This window comes from Pseudophryne corroboree, chromosome 1 (assembly GCF_028390025.1).
Source record: "Pseudophryne corroboree isolate aPseCor3 chromosome 1, aPseCor3.hap2, whole genome shotgun sequence".
Lineage (NCBI taxonomy): Eukaryota > Metazoa > Chordata > Amphibia > Anura > Myobatrachidae > Pseudophryne > Pseudophryne corroboree.
This window is the reverse complement of record NC_086444.1, coordinates 512322565-512338616: the sequence shown is the minus strand read 5'-3', so window position 1 is coordinate 512338616 and position 16052 is coordinate 512322565. Positions and strand designations below refer to the sequence as shown.

At 34.4% G+C, this 16052-nt stretch overlaps 16 non-coding genes across 16 annotated transcripts; all 16 read right to left on the bottom strand.

Annotated features, from left to right (window-relative positions):
• Window positions 1-1182: 1182 nt before the first annotated feature.
• On the bottom strand, window positions 1183-1265 carry TRNAL-CAG (transfer RNA leucine (anticodon CAG)). The gene has a single exon. It is a non-coding gene; the product is annotated as a tRNA-Leu (tRNA).
• Window positions 1266-1943: 678 nt separating this feature from the next.
• Window positions 1944-2026, bottom strand: TRNAL-CAG (transfer RNA leucine (anticodon CAG)). Its single transcript has one exon. It is a non-coding gene; the product is annotated as a tRNA-Leu (tRNA).
• A 678-nt stretch (window positions 2027-2704) lies between these two features.
• TRNAL-CAG (transfer RNA leucine (anticodon CAG)) lies at window positions 2705-2787 on the bottom strand. The gene has a single exon. It is a non-coding gene; the product is annotated as a tRNA-Leu (tRNA).
• A 1416-nt stretch (window positions 2788-4203) lies between these two features.
• Window positions 4204-4286, bottom strand: TRNAL-CAG (transfer RNA leucine (anticodon CAG)). Its single transcript has one exon. It is a non-coding gene; the product is annotated as a tRNA-Leu (tRNA).
• A 677-nt stretch (window positions 4287-4963) lies between these two features.
• Window positions 4964-5046, bottom strand: TRNAL-CAG (transfer RNA leucine (anticodon CAG)). The gene has a single exon. It is a non-coding gene; the product is annotated as a tRNA-Leu (tRNA).
• A 1418-nt stretch (window positions 5047-6464) lies between these two features.
• Window positions 6465-6547, bottom strand: TRNAL-CAG (transfer RNA leucine (anticodon CAG)). The gene has a single exon. It is a non-coding gene; the product is annotated as a tRNA-Leu (tRNA).
• A 1417-nt stretch (window positions 6548-7964) lies between these two features.
• On the bottom strand, window positions 7965-8047 carry TRNAL-CAG (transfer RNA leucine (anticodon CAG)). The gene has a single exon. It is a non-coding gene; the product is annotated as a tRNA-Leu (tRNA).
• A 678-nt stretch (window positions 8048-8725) lies between these two features.
• Window positions 8726-8808, bottom strand: TRNAL-CAG (transfer RNA leucine (anticodon CAG)). Its single transcript has one exon. It is a non-coding gene; the product is annotated as a tRNA-Leu (tRNA).
• A 678-nt stretch (window positions 8809-9486) lies between these two features.
• TRNAL-CAG (transfer RNA leucine (anticodon CAG)) lies at window positions 9487-9569 on the bottom strand. Its single transcript has one exon. It is a non-coding gene; the product is annotated as a tRNA-Leu (tRNA).
• A 1417-nt stretch (window positions 9570-10986) lies between these two features.
• Window positions 10987-11069, bottom strand: TRNAL-CAG (transfer RNA leucine (anticodon CAG)). The gene has a single exon. It is a non-coding gene; the product is annotated as a tRNA-Leu (tRNA).
• Window positions 11070-11747: 678 nt separating this feature from the next.
• TRNAL-CAG (transfer RNA leucine (anticodon CAG)) lies at window positions 11748-11830 on the bottom strand. The gene has a single exon. It is a non-coding gene; the product is annotated as a tRNA-Leu (tRNA).
• A 678-nt stretch (window positions 11831-12508) lies between these two features.
• TRNAL-CAG (transfer RNA leucine (anticodon CAG)) lies at window positions 12509-12591 on the bottom strand. The gene has a single exon. It is a non-coding gene; the product is annotated as a tRNA-Leu (tRNA).
• A 678-nt stretch (window positions 12592-13269) lies between these two features.
• On the bottom strand, window positions 13270-13352 carry TRNAL-CAG (transfer RNA leucine (anticodon CAG)). Its single transcript has one exon. It is a non-coding gene; the product is annotated as a tRNA-Leu (tRNA).
• Window positions 13353-14029: 677 nt separating this feature from the next.
• TRNAL-CAG (transfer RNA leucine (anticodon CAG)) lies at window positions 14030-14112 on the bottom strand. Its single transcript has one exon. It is a non-coding gene; the product is annotated as a tRNA-Leu (tRNA).
• Window positions 14113-14790: 678 nt separating this feature from the next.
• TRNAL-CAG (transfer RNA leucine (anticodon CAG)) lies at window positions 14791-14873 on the bottom strand. Its single transcript has one exon. It is a non-coding gene; the product is annotated as a tRNA-Leu (tRNA).
• A 677-nt stretch (window positions 14874-15550) lies between these two features.
• Window positions 15551-15633, bottom strand: TRNAL-CAG (transfer RNA leucine (anticodon CAG)). The gene has a single exon. It is a non-coding gene; the product is annotated as a tRNA-Leu (tRNA).
• Between the last annotated feature and the right edge of the window lie 419 nt (window positions 15634-16052).

Below are 16052 nucleotides of genomic sequence, written 5' to 3'. Positions count from 1 at the left end.
TGAAATAAAATTTGTGAATCTTGCACAAACTGGCTATTTAGTTTAGCTCATGGGTTTGATTGGATGCCATTGTAGTGGACCCCAGTGGGGTTTCTGTTCATGACCATTGGCTGAGAAGAGCAGTTTTCTTAAGCCAAAGATATGGAGCCCTCATTCTGAATTTGTGAGATATTTTATTTTGCTACCTCTGTAAATAAAGAATTGTGGATAAAATAATAAAAATAATATGATATACACATATGTGGTTGGTTTCAAGCTCTTTTATCCAGGAAGAATACAATCTGATCTTTTATTGCAACATGGGAAATAATGAAATAATTGATGCTTTTTTATGTTGTTTATTGAAAGAGATTTGCAGTGAGTGTTTGTCTAATTCTAAAGCCAATCTTTTCACAAGTAACAAGAAATAGAAACTGTAGAGCAAAGAAGAAAATGAATAACATTGTCAGAAGGGAGATTTGAACCCACGCCACGCAGCGCCTTAGACCGCTCGGCCATCCTGACACATGAAACCACCGCTTTTTGAAAAGATGTATATTATGAAATAACCTATCTATAGTTACAATGACAATGTTGCTATTAAACCTGTTAATTTAAAAACTAGATATGAATTGCTTTTCTATTCATTTTAAAGAGGTTTCTAGTTGGCTTTACAATAAAAGTAAGTTTTGTTTTCCATGTTCAGGGTTGGAATCCAAGGGTCTAGAGTTTGTTCTCTAATGGATTTTAACTCAGCAATGAAATGAAATTTGTGAATCTTGCACAGACTGGCTACTTAATTTAGCTCATGGGTTTGATTGGATGCCATTGTAGTGGACCCCAGTGGGGTTTCTGTTCATGACCATTGGCTGAGAAGAGCAGTTTTCTTAAGCCAAAGATATGGAGCCCTCATTCTGAATTTGTGAGATATTTTATTTTGCTACCTCTGTAAATAAAGAATTGTGGATCAAATAATAAAAATAATATGATATACACATATGTGGTTGGTTTCAAGCTCTTTCATCCAGGAAGAATACAATCTGATCTTTTATTGCAACATGGGAAATAATGAAATAATTGATGCATTTTTTATGTTGTAAATTGAAAGAGATTTGCAGTGAGTGTTTGTCTAATTCTAAAGTCAATCTTTTCACAAGTAACAAGAAATAGAAACTGTAGAGCAAAGAAGAAAATAAATAACATTGTCAGAAGTGGGATTTGAACCCACGCCTCCAGAGGAGACTGCGACCTGAACGCAGCGCCTTAGACCGCTCGGCCATCCTGACACATGAAACCACTGCTTTTTGAAAAGATGTATATTATGAAATAACCTATCTATAGTTACAATGACAATGTTGCTATTAAAACTGTTAATTTAAAAACTAGATATGAATTGCTTTTCCATTCATTTTAAAGAGGTTTCTAGTTGGCGTTACAATAAAAGTAAGTTTTGTTTTCCATGTTCAGGGTTGGAATCCAAGTGTCTAGAGTTTGTTCTCTAATGGATTTTAACTCAGCAATGAAATGAAATTTGTGAATCTTGCACAAACTGGCTACTTAATTTAGCTCATGGGTTTGATTGGATGCCATTGTAGTGGACCCCAGTGGGGTTTCTGTTCATGACCATTGGCTGAGAAGAGCAGTTTTCTTAAGCCAAAGATATGGAGCCCTCATTCTGAATTTGTGAGATATTTTATTTTGCTACCTCTGTAAATAAAGAATTGTGGATCAAATAATAAAAATAATATGATATACACATATGTGGTTGGTTTCAAGCTCTTTTATCCAGGGAGAATACAATCTGATCTTTTATTGCAACATGGGAAATAATGAAATAATTGATGCATTTTTTATGTTGTAAATTGAAAGAGATTTGCAGTGAGTGTAAGTCTAATTCTAAAGTCAATCTTTTCACAAGTAACAAGAAATAGAAACTGTAGAGCAAAGAAGAAAATGAATAACATTGTCAGAAGTGGGATTTGAACCCACGCCTCCAGAGGAGACTGCGACCTGAACGCAGCGCCTTAGACCGCTCGGCCATCCTGACACATGAAACCACTACTTTTTTAAAAGATGTATATTATGAAATAACCTATCTATAGTTACAATGACAATGTTGCTATTAAAACTGTTAATTTAAAAACTAAATATGAATTGCTTTTTCATTCATTTTAAAGAGGTTTCTAGTTGGCGTTACAATAAAAGTATGTTTTGTTTTCCATGTTCAGGGTTGGAATCCAAGTGTCTAGAGTTTGTTCTCTAATGGATTTTAACTCAGCAATGAAATTAAATTTGTGAATCTTGCACAAACTGGTTATTTAATTTAGCTCATGGGTTCGATTGGATGCCATTGTAGTGGACCCCAGTGGGGTTTCTGTTCATGACCATTGGCTGAGAAGAGCAGTTTTCTTAAGCCAAAGATATGGAGCCCTCATTCTGAATTTGTGAGATATTTTATTTTGCTACCTCTGTAAATAAAGAATTGTGGATAAAATAATAAAAATAATATGATATACACATATGTGGTTGGTTTCAAGTTCTTTTATCCAGGGAGAATACAATCTGATCTTTTATTGCAACATGGGAAATAATGAAATAATTGATGCATTTTTTATGTTGTAAATTGAAAGAGATTTGCAGTGAGTGTTTGTCTAATTCTAAAGTCAATCTTTTCACAAGTAACAAGAAATAGAAACTGTAGAGCAAAGAAGAAAATGAATAACACTGTCAAAAGTGGGATTTGAACCCACGCCTCCAGAGGAGACTGCGACCTGAACGCAGAGCCTTAGACCGCTCGGCCATGCTGACACATGAAACCACTGCTGTTTGAAAAGATGTATATTATGAAATAACCTATCTATAGTTACAATGACAATGTTGCTATTAAAACTGCTAATTTAAAAATTAAATATGAATTGCTTTTCCATTCATTTTAAAGAGGTTTCTAGTTGGCGTTACAATAAAAGTAAGTTTTGTTTTCCATGTTCAGGGTTGGAATCCAAATGTCTAGAGTTTGTTCTCTAATGGATTTTAACTCAGCAATGAAATTAAATTTGTGAATCTTGCACAAACTGGCTACTTAATTTAGCTCATGGGTTTGATTGGATGCCATTGTAGTGGACCCCAGTGGGGTTTCTGTTCATGACCATTGGCTGAGAAGAGCAGTTTTCTTAAGCCAAAGATATGGAGCCCTCATTCTGAATTTGTGAGATATTTTATTTTGCTACCTCTGTAAATAAAGAATTGTGAATAAAATAATAAAAATAATATGATATACACATATGTGGTTGGTTTCAAGCTCTTTTATCCAGGTAGAATACAATCTGATCTTTTATTGCAACATGGGAAATAATGAAATAATTGATGCTTTTTTATGTTGTTTATTGAAAGAGATTTGCAGTGAGTGTTTGTCTAATTCTAAAGCCAATCTTTTCACAAGTAACAAGAAATAGAAACTGTAGAGCAAAGAAGAAAATGAATAACATTGTCAGAAGGGAGATTTGAACCCACGCCACGCAGCGCCTTAGACCGCTCGGCCATCCTGACACATGAAACCACCGCTTTTTGAAAAGATGTATATTATGAAATAACCTATCTATAGTTACAATGACAATGTTGCTATTAAAACTGTTAATTTAAAAACTAGATATGAATTGCTTTTCTATTCATTTTAAAGAGGTTTCTAGTTGGCTTTACAATAAAAGTAAGTTTTGTTTTCCATGTTCAGGGTTGGAATCCAAGGGTCTAGAGTTTGTTCTCTAATGGATTTTAACTCAGCAATGAAATGAAATTTGTGAATCTTGCACAGACTGGCTACTTAATTTAGCTCATGGGTTTGATTGGATGCCATTGTAGTGGACCCCAGTGGGGTTTCTGTTCATGACCATTGGCTGAGAAGAGCAGTTTTCTTAAGCCAAAGATATGGAGCCCTCATTCTGAATTTGTGAGATATTTTATTTTGCTACCTCTGTAAATAAAGAATTGTGGATCAAATAATAAAAATAATATGATATACACATATGTGGTTGGTTTCAAGCTCTTTCATCCAGGAAGAATACAATCTGATCTTTTATTGCAACATGGGAAATAATGAAATAATTGATGCATTTTTTATGTTGTAAATTGAAAGAGATTTGCAGTGAGTGTTTGTCTAATTCTAAAGTCAATCTTTTCACAAGTAACAAGAAATAGAAACTGTAGAGCAAAGAAGAAAATGAACAACATTGTCAGAAGTGGGATTTGAACCCACGCCTCCAGAGGAGACTGCGACCTGAACGCAGCGCCTTAGACCGCTCGGCCATCCTGACACATGAAACCACTTCTTTTTGAAAAGATGTATATTATGAAATAACCTATCTATAGTTACAATGACAATGTTGCTATTAAAACTGTTAATTTAAAAACTAGATATGAATTGCTTTTCCATTCATTTAAAGAGGTTTCTAGTTGGCGTTACAATAAAAGTAAGTTTTGTTTTCCATGTTCAGGGTTGGAATCCAAGTGTCTAGAGTTTGTTCTCTAATGGATTTTAACTCAGCAATGAAATGAAATTTGTGAATCTTGCACAAACTGGCTACTTAATTTAGCTCATGGGTTTGATTGGATGCCATTGTAGTGGACCCCAGTGGGGTTTCTGTTCATGACCATTGGCTGAGAAGAGCAGTTTTCTTAAGCCAAAGATATGGAGCCCTCATTCTGAATTTGTGAGATATTTTATTTTGCTACCTCTGTAAATAAAGAATTGTGGATCAAATAATAAAAATAATATGATATACACATATGTGGTTGGTTTCAAGCTCTTTTATCCAGGGAGAATACAATCTGATCTTTTATTGCAACATGGGAAATAATGAAATAATTGATGCATTTTTTATGTTGTAAATTGAAAGAGATTTGCAGTGAGTGTAAGTCTAATTCTAAAGTCAATCTTTTCACAAGTAACAAGAAATAGAAACTGTAGAGCAAAGAAGAAAATGAATAACATTGTCAGAAGTGGGATTTGAACCCACGCCTCCAGAGGAGACTGCGACCTGAACGCAGCGCCTTAGACCGCTCGGCCATCCTGACACCTGAAACCACTACTTTTTTAAAAGATGTATATTATGAAATAACCTATCTATAGTTACAATGACAATGTTGCTATTAAAACTGTTAATTTAAAAACTAAATATGAATTGCTTTTTCATTCATTTTAAAGAGGTTTCTAGTTGGCGTTACAATAAAAGTATGTTTTGTTTTCCATGTTCAGGGTTGGAATCCAAGTGTCTAGAGTTTGTTCTCTAATGGATTTTAACTCAGCAATGAAATTAAATTTGTGAATCTTGCACAAACTGGTTATTTAATTTAGCTCATGGGTTCGATTTGATGCCATTGTAGTGGACCCCAGTGGGGTTTCTGTTCATGACCATTGGCTGAGAAGAGCAGTTTTCTTAAGCCAAAGATATGGAGCCCTCATTCTGAATTTGTGAGATATTTTATTTTGCTACCTCTGTAAATAAAGAATTGTGGATCAAATAATAAAAATAATATGATATACACATATGTGGTTGGTTTCAAGCTCTTTTATCCAGGGAGAATACAATCTGATCTTTTATTGCAACATGGGAAATAATGAAATAATTGATGCATTTTTTTATGTTGTAAATTGAAAGAGATTTGCAGTGAGTGTTTGTCTAATTCTAAAGCCAATCTTTTCACAAGTAACAAGAAATAGAAACTGTAGAGCAAAGAAGAAAATGAATAACATTGTCAGAAGTGGGATTTGAACCCAGGCCACTCAGCGCCTAAGACCGCTCGGCCATCCTGACACATGAAACCACTGCTTTTTGAAAAGATGTATATTATGAAATAACCTATCTATAGTTACAATGACAATGTTGCTATTAAAACTGTTAATTTAAAAACTAAATATGAATTGCTTTTCCATTCATTTTAAAGAGGTTTCTAGTTGGCGTTACAATAAAAGTATGTTTTGTTTTCCATGTTCAGGGTTGGAATCCAAGTGTCTAGAGTTTGTTCTCTAATGGATTTTAACTCAGCAGTGAAATGAAATTTGTGAATCTTGCACAAACTGGCTACTTAATTTAGCTCATGGGTTCGATTGGATGCCATTGTAGTGGACCCCAGTGGGGTTTCTGTTCATGACCATTGGCTGAGAAGAGCAGTTTTCTTAAGCCAAAGATATGGAGCCCTCATTCTGAATTTGTGAGATATTTTATTTTGCTACCTCTGTAAATAAAGAATTGTGGATCAAATAATAAAAATAATATGATATACACATATGTGGTTGGTTTCAAGCTCTTTTATCCAGGGAGAATACAATCTGATCTTTTATTGCAACATGGGAAATAATGAAATAATTGATGCATGTTTTATGCTGTAAATTGAAAGAGATTTGCAGTGAGTGTTTGTCTAAATCTAGGGTCAATCTTTTCACAAGTAACAAGAAATAGAAACTGTAGAGCAAAGAAGAAAATGAACAACATTGTCAGAAGTGGGATTTGAACCCACGCCTCCAGAGGAGACTGCGACCTGAACTCAGCGCCTTAGACCGCTCGGCCATCCTGACACATGAAACCACTCCTTTTTGAAAAGATGTATATTATGAAATAACCTATCTATAGTTACACTGACAATGTTGCTATTAAAACTGTTAATTTAAAAACTAGATATGAATTGCTTTTCCATTCATTTTAAAGAGGTTTCTAGTTGGCGTTACAATAAAAGTAAGTTTTGTTTTCCATGTTCAGGGTTGGAATCCAAGGGTCTAGAGTTTGTTCTCTAATGGATTTTAACTCAGCAATGAAATAAAATTTGTGAATCTTGCACTAACTGGCTACTTAATTTAGCTCATGGGTTTGATTGGATGCCAATTTAGTGGACCCCAGTGGGGTTTCTGTTCATGACCATTGGCTGAGAAGAGCAGTTTTCTTAAGCCAAAGATATGGAGCCCTCATTCTGAATTTGTGAGATATTTTATTTTGCTACCTCTGTAAATAAAGAATTGTGGATCAAATAATAAAAATAATATGATATACACATATGTGGTTGGTTTCAAGCTCTTTTATCCAGGGAGAATACAATCTGATCTTTTATTGCAACATGGGAAATAATGAAATAATTGATGCATTTTTTATGTTGTAAATTGAAAGAGATTTGCAGTGAGTGTTTGTCTAATTCTAAAGCCAATCTTTTCACAAGTAACAAGAAATAGAAACTGTAGAGCAAAGAAGAAAATGAATAACATTGTCAGAAGTGGGATTTGAACCCAGGCCACTCAGCGCCTTAGACCGCTCGGCCATCCTGACACATGAAACCACTGCTTTTTGAAAAGATGTATATTATGAAATAACCTATCTATAGTTACAATGACAATGTTGCTATTAAAACTGTTAATTTAAAAACTAAATATGAATTGCTTTTCCATTCATTTTAAAGAGGTTTCTAGTTGGCGTTACAATAAAAGTAAGTTTTGTTTTCCATGTTCAGGGTTGGAATCCAAGTGTCTAGAGTTTGTTCTCTAATGGATTTTAACTCAGCAATGAAATTAAATTTGTGAATCTTGCACAAACTGGCTACTTAATTTAGCTCATGGGTTTGATTGGATGCCAATTTAGTGGACCCCAGTGGGGTTTCTGTTCATGACCATTGGCTGAGAAGAGCAGTTTTCTTAAGCCAAAGATATGGAGCCCTCATTCTGAATTTGTGAGATATTTTATTTTGCTACCTCTGTAAATAAAGAATTGTGGATCAAATAATAAAAATAATATGATATACACATATGTGGTTGGTTTCAAGCTCTTTTATCCAGGGAGAATACAATCTGATCTTTTATTGCAACATGGGAAATAATGAAATAATTGATGCATTTTTTATGTTGTAAATTGAAAGAGATTTGCAGTGAGTGTAAGTCTAATTCTAAAGTCAATCTTTTCACAAGTAACAAGAAATAGAAACTGTAGAGCAAAGAAGAAAATGAACAACATTGTCAGAAGTGGGATTTGAACCCACGCCTCCAGAGGAGACTGCGACCTGAACTCAGCGCCTCAGACCGCTCGGCCATCCTGACACATGAAACCACTGCTTTTTGAAAAGATGTATATTATGAAATAACCTATCTATAGTTACAATGACAATGTTGCTATTAAAACTGTTAATTTAAAAACTAAATATGAATTGCTTTTTCATTCATTTTAAAGAGGTTTCTAGTTGGCGTTACAATAAAAGTATGTTTTGTTTTCCATGTTCAGGGTTGGAATCCAAGTGTCTAGAGTTTGTTCTCTAATGGATTTTAACTCAGCAGTGAAATGAAATTTGTGAATCTTGCACAAACTGGCTACTTAATTTAGCTCATGGGTTCGATTGGATGCCATTGTAGTGGACCCCAGTGGGGTTTCTGTTCATGACCATTGGCTGAGAAGAGCAGTTTTCTTAAGCCAAAGATATGGAGCCCTCATTCTGAATTTGTGAGATATTTTATTTTGCTACCTCTGTAAATAAAGAATTGTGGATCAAATAATAAAAATAATATGATATACACATATGTGGTTGGTTTCAAGCTCTTTTATCCAGGGAGAATACAATCTGATCTTTTATTGCAACATGGGAAATAATGAAATAATTGATGCATGTTTTATGCTGTAAATTGAAAGAGATTTGCAGTGAGTGTTTGTCTAAATCTAGGGTCAATCTTTTCACAAGTAACAAGAAATAGAAACTGTAGAGCAAAGAAGAAAATGAACAACATTGTCAGAAGTGGGATTTGAACCCACGCCTCCAGAGGAGACTGCGACCTGAACTCAGCGCCTTAGACCGCTCGGCCATCCTGACACATGAAACCACTCCTTTTTGAAAAGATGTATATTATGAAATAACCTATCTATAGTTACACTGACAATGTTGCTATTAAAACTGTTAATTTAAAAACTAGATATGAATTGCTTTTCCATTCATTTTAAAGAGGTTTCTAGTTGGCGTTACAATAAAAGTAAGTTTTGTTTTCCATGTTCAGGGTTGGAATCCAAGGGTCTAGAGTTTGTTCTCTAATGGATTTTAACTCAGCAATGAAATAAAATTTGTGAATCTTGCACAAACTGGCTACTTAATTTAGCTCATGGGTTTGATTGGATGCCAATTTAGTGGACCCCAGTGGGGTTTCTGTTCATGACCATTGGCTGAGAAGAGCAGTTTTCTTAAGCCAAAGATATGGAGCCCTCATTCTGAATTTGTGAGATATTTTATTTTGCTACCTCTGTAAATAAAGAATTGTGGATCAAATAATAAAAATAATATGATATACACATATGTGGTTGGTTTCAAGCTCTTTTATCCAGGGAGAATACAATCTGATCTTTTATTGCAACATGGGAAATAATGAAATAATTGATGCATTTTTTATGTTGTAAATTGAAAGAGATTTGCAGTGAGTGTAAGTCTAATTCTAAAGTCAATCTTTTCACAAGTAACAAGAAATAGAAACTGTAGAGCAAAGAAGAAAATGAATAACATTGTCAGAAGTGGGATTTGAACCCACGCCTCCAGAGGAGACTGCGACCTGAACGCAGCGCCTTAGACCGCTCGGCCATCCTGACACATGAAACAACTACTTTTTTAAAAGATGTATATTATGAAATAACCTATCTATAGTTACACTGACAATGTTGCTATTAAAACTGTTAATTTAAAAACTAGATATGAATTGCTTTTCCATTCATTTTAAAGAGGTTTCTAGTTGGCGTTACAATAAAAGTAAGTTTTGTTTTCCATGTTCAGGGTTGGAATCCAAGGGTCTAGAGTTTGTTCTCTAATGGATTTTAACTCAGCAATGAAATAAAATTTGTGAATCTTGCACAAACTGGCTACTTAATTTAGCTCATGGGTTTGATTGGATGCCAATTTAGTGGACCCCAGTGGGGTTTCTGTTCATGACCATTGGCTGAGAAGAGCAGTTTTCTTAAGCCAAAGATATGGAGCCCTCATTCTGAATTTGTGAGATATTTTATTTTGCTACCTCTGTAAATAAAGAATTGTGGATCAAATAATAAAAATAATATGATATACACATATGTGGTTGGTTTCAAGCTCTTTTATCCAGGGAGAATACAATCTGATCTTTTATTGCAACATGGGAAATAATGAAATAATTGATGCATTTTTTATGTTGTAAATTGAAAGAGATTTGCAGTGAGTGTTTGTCTAATTCTAAAGCCAATCTTTTCACAAGTAACAAGAAATAGAAACTGTAGAGCAAAGAAGAAAATGAATAACATTGTCAGAAGTGGGATTTGAACCCAGGCCACTCAGCGCCTTAGACCGCTCGGCCATCCTGACACATGAAACCACTGCTTTTTGAAAAGATGTATATTATGAAATAACCTATCTATAGTTACAATGACAATGTTGCTATTAAAACTGTTAATTTAAAAACTAAATATGAATTGCTTTTCCATTCATTTTAAAGAGGTTTCTAGTTGGCGTTACAATAAAAGTAAGTTTTGTTTTCCATGTTCAGGGTTGGAATCCAAGTGTCTAGAGTTTGTTCTCTAATGGATTTTAACTCAGCAATGAAATTAAATTTGTGAATCTTGCACAAACTGGCTACTTAATTTAGCTCATGGGTTTGATTGGATGCCAATTTAGTGGACCCCAGTGGGGTTTCTGTTCATGACCATTGGCTGAGAAGAGCAGTTTTCTTAAGCCAAAGATATGGAGCCCTCATTCTGAATTTGTGAGATATTTTATTTTGCTACCTCTGTAAATAAAGAATTGTGGATCAAATAATAAAAATAATATGATATACACATATGTGGTTGGTTTCAAGCTCTTTTATCCAGGGAGAATACAATCTGATCTTTTATTGCAACATGGGAAATAATGAAATAATTGATGCATTTTTTATGTTGTAAATTGAAAGAGATTTGCAGTGAGTGTAAGTCTAATTCTAAAGTCAATCTTTTCACAAGTAACAAGAAATAGAAACTGTAGAGCAAAGAAGAAAATGAACAACATTGTCAGAAGTGGGATTTGAACCCACGCCTCCAGAGGAGACTGCGACCTGAACTCAGCGCCTCAGACCGCTCGGCCATCCTGACACATGAAACCACTGCTTTTTGAAAAGATGTATATTATGAAATAACCTATCTATAGTTACAATGACAATGTTGCTATTAAAACTGTTAATTTAAAAACTAAATATGAATTGCTTTTTCATTCATTTTAAAGAGGTTTCTAGTTGGCGTTACAATAAAAGTATGTTTTGTTTTCCATGTTCAGGGTTGGAATCCAAGTGTCTAGAGTTTGTTCTCTAATGGATTTTAACTCAGCAGTGAAATGAAATTTGTGAATCTTGCACAAACTGGCTACTTAATTTAGCTCATGGGTTCGATTGGATGCCATTGTAGTGGACCCCAGTGGGGTTTCTGTTCATGACCATTGGCTGAGAAGAGCAGTTTTCTTAAGCCAAAGATATGGAGCCCTCATTCTGAATTTGTGAGATATTTTATTTTGCTACCTCTGTAAATAAAGAATTGTGGATCAAATAATAAAAATAATATGATATACACATATGTGGTTGGTTTCAAGCTCTTTTATCCAGGGAGAATACAATCTGATCTTTTATTGCAACATGGGAAATAATGAAATAATTGATGCATGTTTTATGCTGTAAATTGAAAGAGATTTGCAGTGAGTGTTTGTCTAAATCTAGGGTCAATCTTTTCACAAGTAACAAGAAATAGAAACTGTAGAGCAAAGAAGAAAATGAACAACATTGTCAGAAGTGGGATTTGAACCCACGCCTCCAGAGGAGACTGCGACCTGAACTCAGCGCCTTAGACCGCTCGGCCATCCTGACACATGAAACCACTCCTTTTTGAAAAGATGTATATTATGAAATAACCTATCTATAGTTACACTGACAATGTTGCTATTAAAACTGTTAATTTAAAAACTAGATATGAATTGCTTTTCCATTCATTTTAAAGAGGTTTCTAGTTGGCGTTACAATAAAAGTAAGTTTTGTTTTCCATGTTCAGGGTTGGAATCCAAGGGTCTAGAGTTTGTTCTCTAATGGATTTTAACTCAGCAATGAAATAAAATTTGTGAATCTTGCACAAACTGGCTACTTAATTTAGCTCATGGGTTTGATTGGATGCCAATTTAGTGGACCCCAGTGGGGTTTCTGTTCATGACCATTGGCTGAGAAGAGCAGTTTTCTTAAGCCAAAGATATGGAGCCCTCATTCTGAATTTGTGAGATATTTTATTTTGCTACCTCTGTAAATAAAGAATTGTGGATCAAATAATAAAAATAATATGATATACACATATGTGGTTGGTTTCAAGCTCTTTTATCCAGGGAGAATACAATCTGATCTTTTATTGCAACATGGGAAATAATGAAATAATTGATGCATTTTTTATGTTGTAAATTGAAAGAGATTTGCAGTGAGTGTAAGTCTAATTCTAAAGTCAATCTTTTCACAAGTAACAAGAAATAGAAACTGTAGAGCAAAGAAGAAAATGAATAACATTGTCAGAAGTGGGATTTGAACCCACGCCTCCAGAGGAGACTGCGACCTGAACGCAGCGCCTTAGACCGCTCGGCCATCCTGACACATGAAACAACTACTTTTTTAAAAGATGTATATTATGAAATAACCTATCTATAGTTACAATGACAATGTTGCTATTAAAACAGTTCATTTAAAAACTAAATATGAATTGCTTTTTCATTCATTTTAAAGAGGTTTCTAGTTGGCGTTACAATAAAAGTATGTTTTGTTTTCCATGTTCAGGGTTGGAATCCAAGTGTCTAGAGTTTGTTCTCTAATGGATTTTAACTCAGCAATGAAATTAAATTTGTGAATCTTGCACAAACTGGTTATTTAATTTAGCTCATGGGTTCGATTGGATGCCATTGTAGTGGACCCCAGTGGGGTTTCTGTTCATGACCATTGGCTGAGAAGAGCAGTTTTCTTAAGCCAAAGATATGGAGCCCTCATTCTGAATTTGTGAGATATTTTATTTTGCTACCTCTGTAAATAAAGAATTGTGGATCAAATAATAAAAATAATATGATATGCACATATGTGGTTGGTTTCAAGCTCTTTTATCCAGGGAGAATACAATCTGATCTTTTATTGCAACATGGGAAATAATGAAATAATTGATGCATTTTTTATGTTGTAAATTGAAAGAGATTTGCAGTGAGTGTTTGTCTAATTCTAAAGCCAATCTTTTCACAAGTAACAAGAAATAGAAACTGTAGAGCAAAGAAGAAAATGAATAACATTGTCAGAAGTGGGATTTGAAACCACGCCTCCAGAGGAGACTGCGATCTGAACGCAGCGCCTTAGACCGCTCTGCCATCCTGACACATGAAACCACTACTTTTTGAAAAGATGTATATTATGAAATAACCTATCTATAGTTACAATGACAATGTTGCTTTAAAACTGTTAATTTAAAAACTAAATATGAATTGCTTTTTCATTCATTTTAAAGAGGTTTCTAGTTGGCGTTACAATAAAAGTATGTTTTGTTTTCCATGTTCAGGGTTGGAATCCAAGTGTCTAGAGTTTGTTCTCTAATGGATTTTAACTCAGCAATGAAATAAAATTTGTGAATCTTGCACAAACTGGTTATTTAATTTAGCTCATGGGTTCGATTGGATGCCATTGTAGTGGACCCCAGTGGGGTTTCTGTTCATGACCACTGGCTGAGAAGAGCAGTTTTCTTAAGCCAAAGATATGGAGCCCTCATTCTGAATTTGTGAGATATTTTATTTTGCTACCTCTGTAAATAAAGAATTGTGGATCAAATAATAAAAATAATATGATATACACATATGTGGTTGGTTTCAAGCTCTTTTATCCAGGGAGAATACAATCTGATCTTTTATTGCAACATGGGAAATAATGAAATAATTGATGCATGTTTTATGCTGTAAATTGAAAGAGATTTGCAGTGAGTGTTTGTCTAAATCTAAAGTCAATCTTTTCACAAGTAACAAGAAATAGAAACTGTAGAGCAAAGAAGAAAATGAACAACATTGTCAGAAGTGGGATTTGAACCCACGCCTCCAGAGAAGACTGCGACCTGAACTCAGCGCCTTAGACCGCTCGGCCATCCTGACACATGAAACCACTGCTTTTTGAAAAGATGTATATTATGAAATAACCTATCTATAGTTACAATGACAATGTTGCTATTAAAACTGTTCATTTAAAAACTAAATATGAATTGCTTTTTCATTCATTTTAAAGAGGTTTCTAGTTGGCGTTACAATAAAAGTATGTTTTGTTTTCCATGTTCAGGGTTGGAATCCAAGTGTCTAGAGTTTGTTCTCTAATGGATTTTAACTCAGCAATGAAATTAAATTTGTGAATCTTGCACAAACTGGTTATTTAATTTAGCTCATGGGTTCGATTGGATGCCATTGTAGTGGACCCCAGTGGGGTTTCTGTTCATGACCATTGGCTGAGAAGAGCAGTTTTCTTAAGCCAAAGATATGGAGCCCTCATTCTGAATTTGTGAGATATTTTATTTTGCTACCTCTGTAAATAAAGAATTGTGGATCAAATAATAAAAATAATATGATATACACATATGTGGTTGGTTTCAAGCTCTTTTATCCAGGGAGAATACAATCTGATCTTTTATTGCAACATGGGAAATAATGAAATAATTGATGCATTTTTTATGTTGTAAATTGAAAGAGATTTGCAGTGAGTGTTTGTCTAATTCTAAAGCCAATCTTTTCACAACTAACAAGAAATAGAAACTGTAGAGCAAAGAAGAAAATGAATAACATTGTCAGAAGTGGGATTTGAAACCACGCCTCCAGAGGAGACTGCGACCTGAACGCAGCGCCTTAGACCGCTCTGCCATCCTGACACATGAAACCACTACTTTTTGAAAAGATGTATATTATGAAATAACCTATCTATAGTTGCAATGACAATGTTGCTTTAAAACTGTTAATTTAAAAACTAAATATGAATTGCTTTTTCATTCATTTTAAAGAGGTTTCTAGTTGGCGTTACAATAAAAGTATGTTTTGTTTTCCATGTTCAGGGTTGGAATCCAAGTGTCTAGAGTTTGTTCTCTAATGGATTTTAACTCAGCAATGAAATTAAATTTGTGAATCTTGCACAAACTGGTTATTTAATTTAGCTCATGGGTTCGATTGGATGCCATTGTAGTGGACCCCAGTGGGGTTTCTGTTCATGACCATTGGCTGAGAAGAGCAGTTTTCTTAAGCCAAAGATATGGAGCCCTCATTCTGAATTTGTGAGATATTTTATTTTGCTACCTCTGTAAATAAAGAATTGTGGATCAAATAATAAAAATAATATGATATACACATATGTGGTTGGTTTCAAGCTCTTTTATCCAGGGAGAATACAATCTGATCTTTTATTGCAACATGGGAAATAATGAAATAATTGATGCATGTTTTATGCTGTAAATTGAAAGAGATTTGCAGTGAGTGTTTGTCTAAATCTAAAGTCAATCTTTTCACAAGTAACAAGAAATAGAAACTGTAGAGCAAAGAAGAAAATGAACAACATTGTCAGAAGTGGGATTTGAACCCACGCCTCCAGAGGAGACTGCGACCTGAACTCAGCGCCTTAGACCGCTCGGCCATCCTGACACATGAAACCACTGCTTTTTGAAAAGATGTATATTATGAAATAACCTATCTATAGTTACAATGACAATGTTGCTATTAAAACTGTTAATTTAAAAACTAGATATGAATTGCTTTTCCATTCATTTTAAAGAGGTTTCTAGTTGGCGTTACAATAAAAGTAAGTTTTGTTTTCCATGTTCAGGGTTGGAATCCAAGGGTCTAGAGTTTGTTCTCTAATGGATTTTAACTCAGCAATGAAATGAAATTTGTGAATCTTGCACAAACTGGCTACTTAATTTAGCTCATGGGTTTGATTGGATGCCAATTTAGTGGACCCCAGTGGGGTTTCTGTTCATGACCATTGGCTGAGAAGAGCAGTTTTCTTAAGCCAAAGATATGGAGCCCTCATTCTGAATTTGTGAGATATTTTAGTTTGCTAC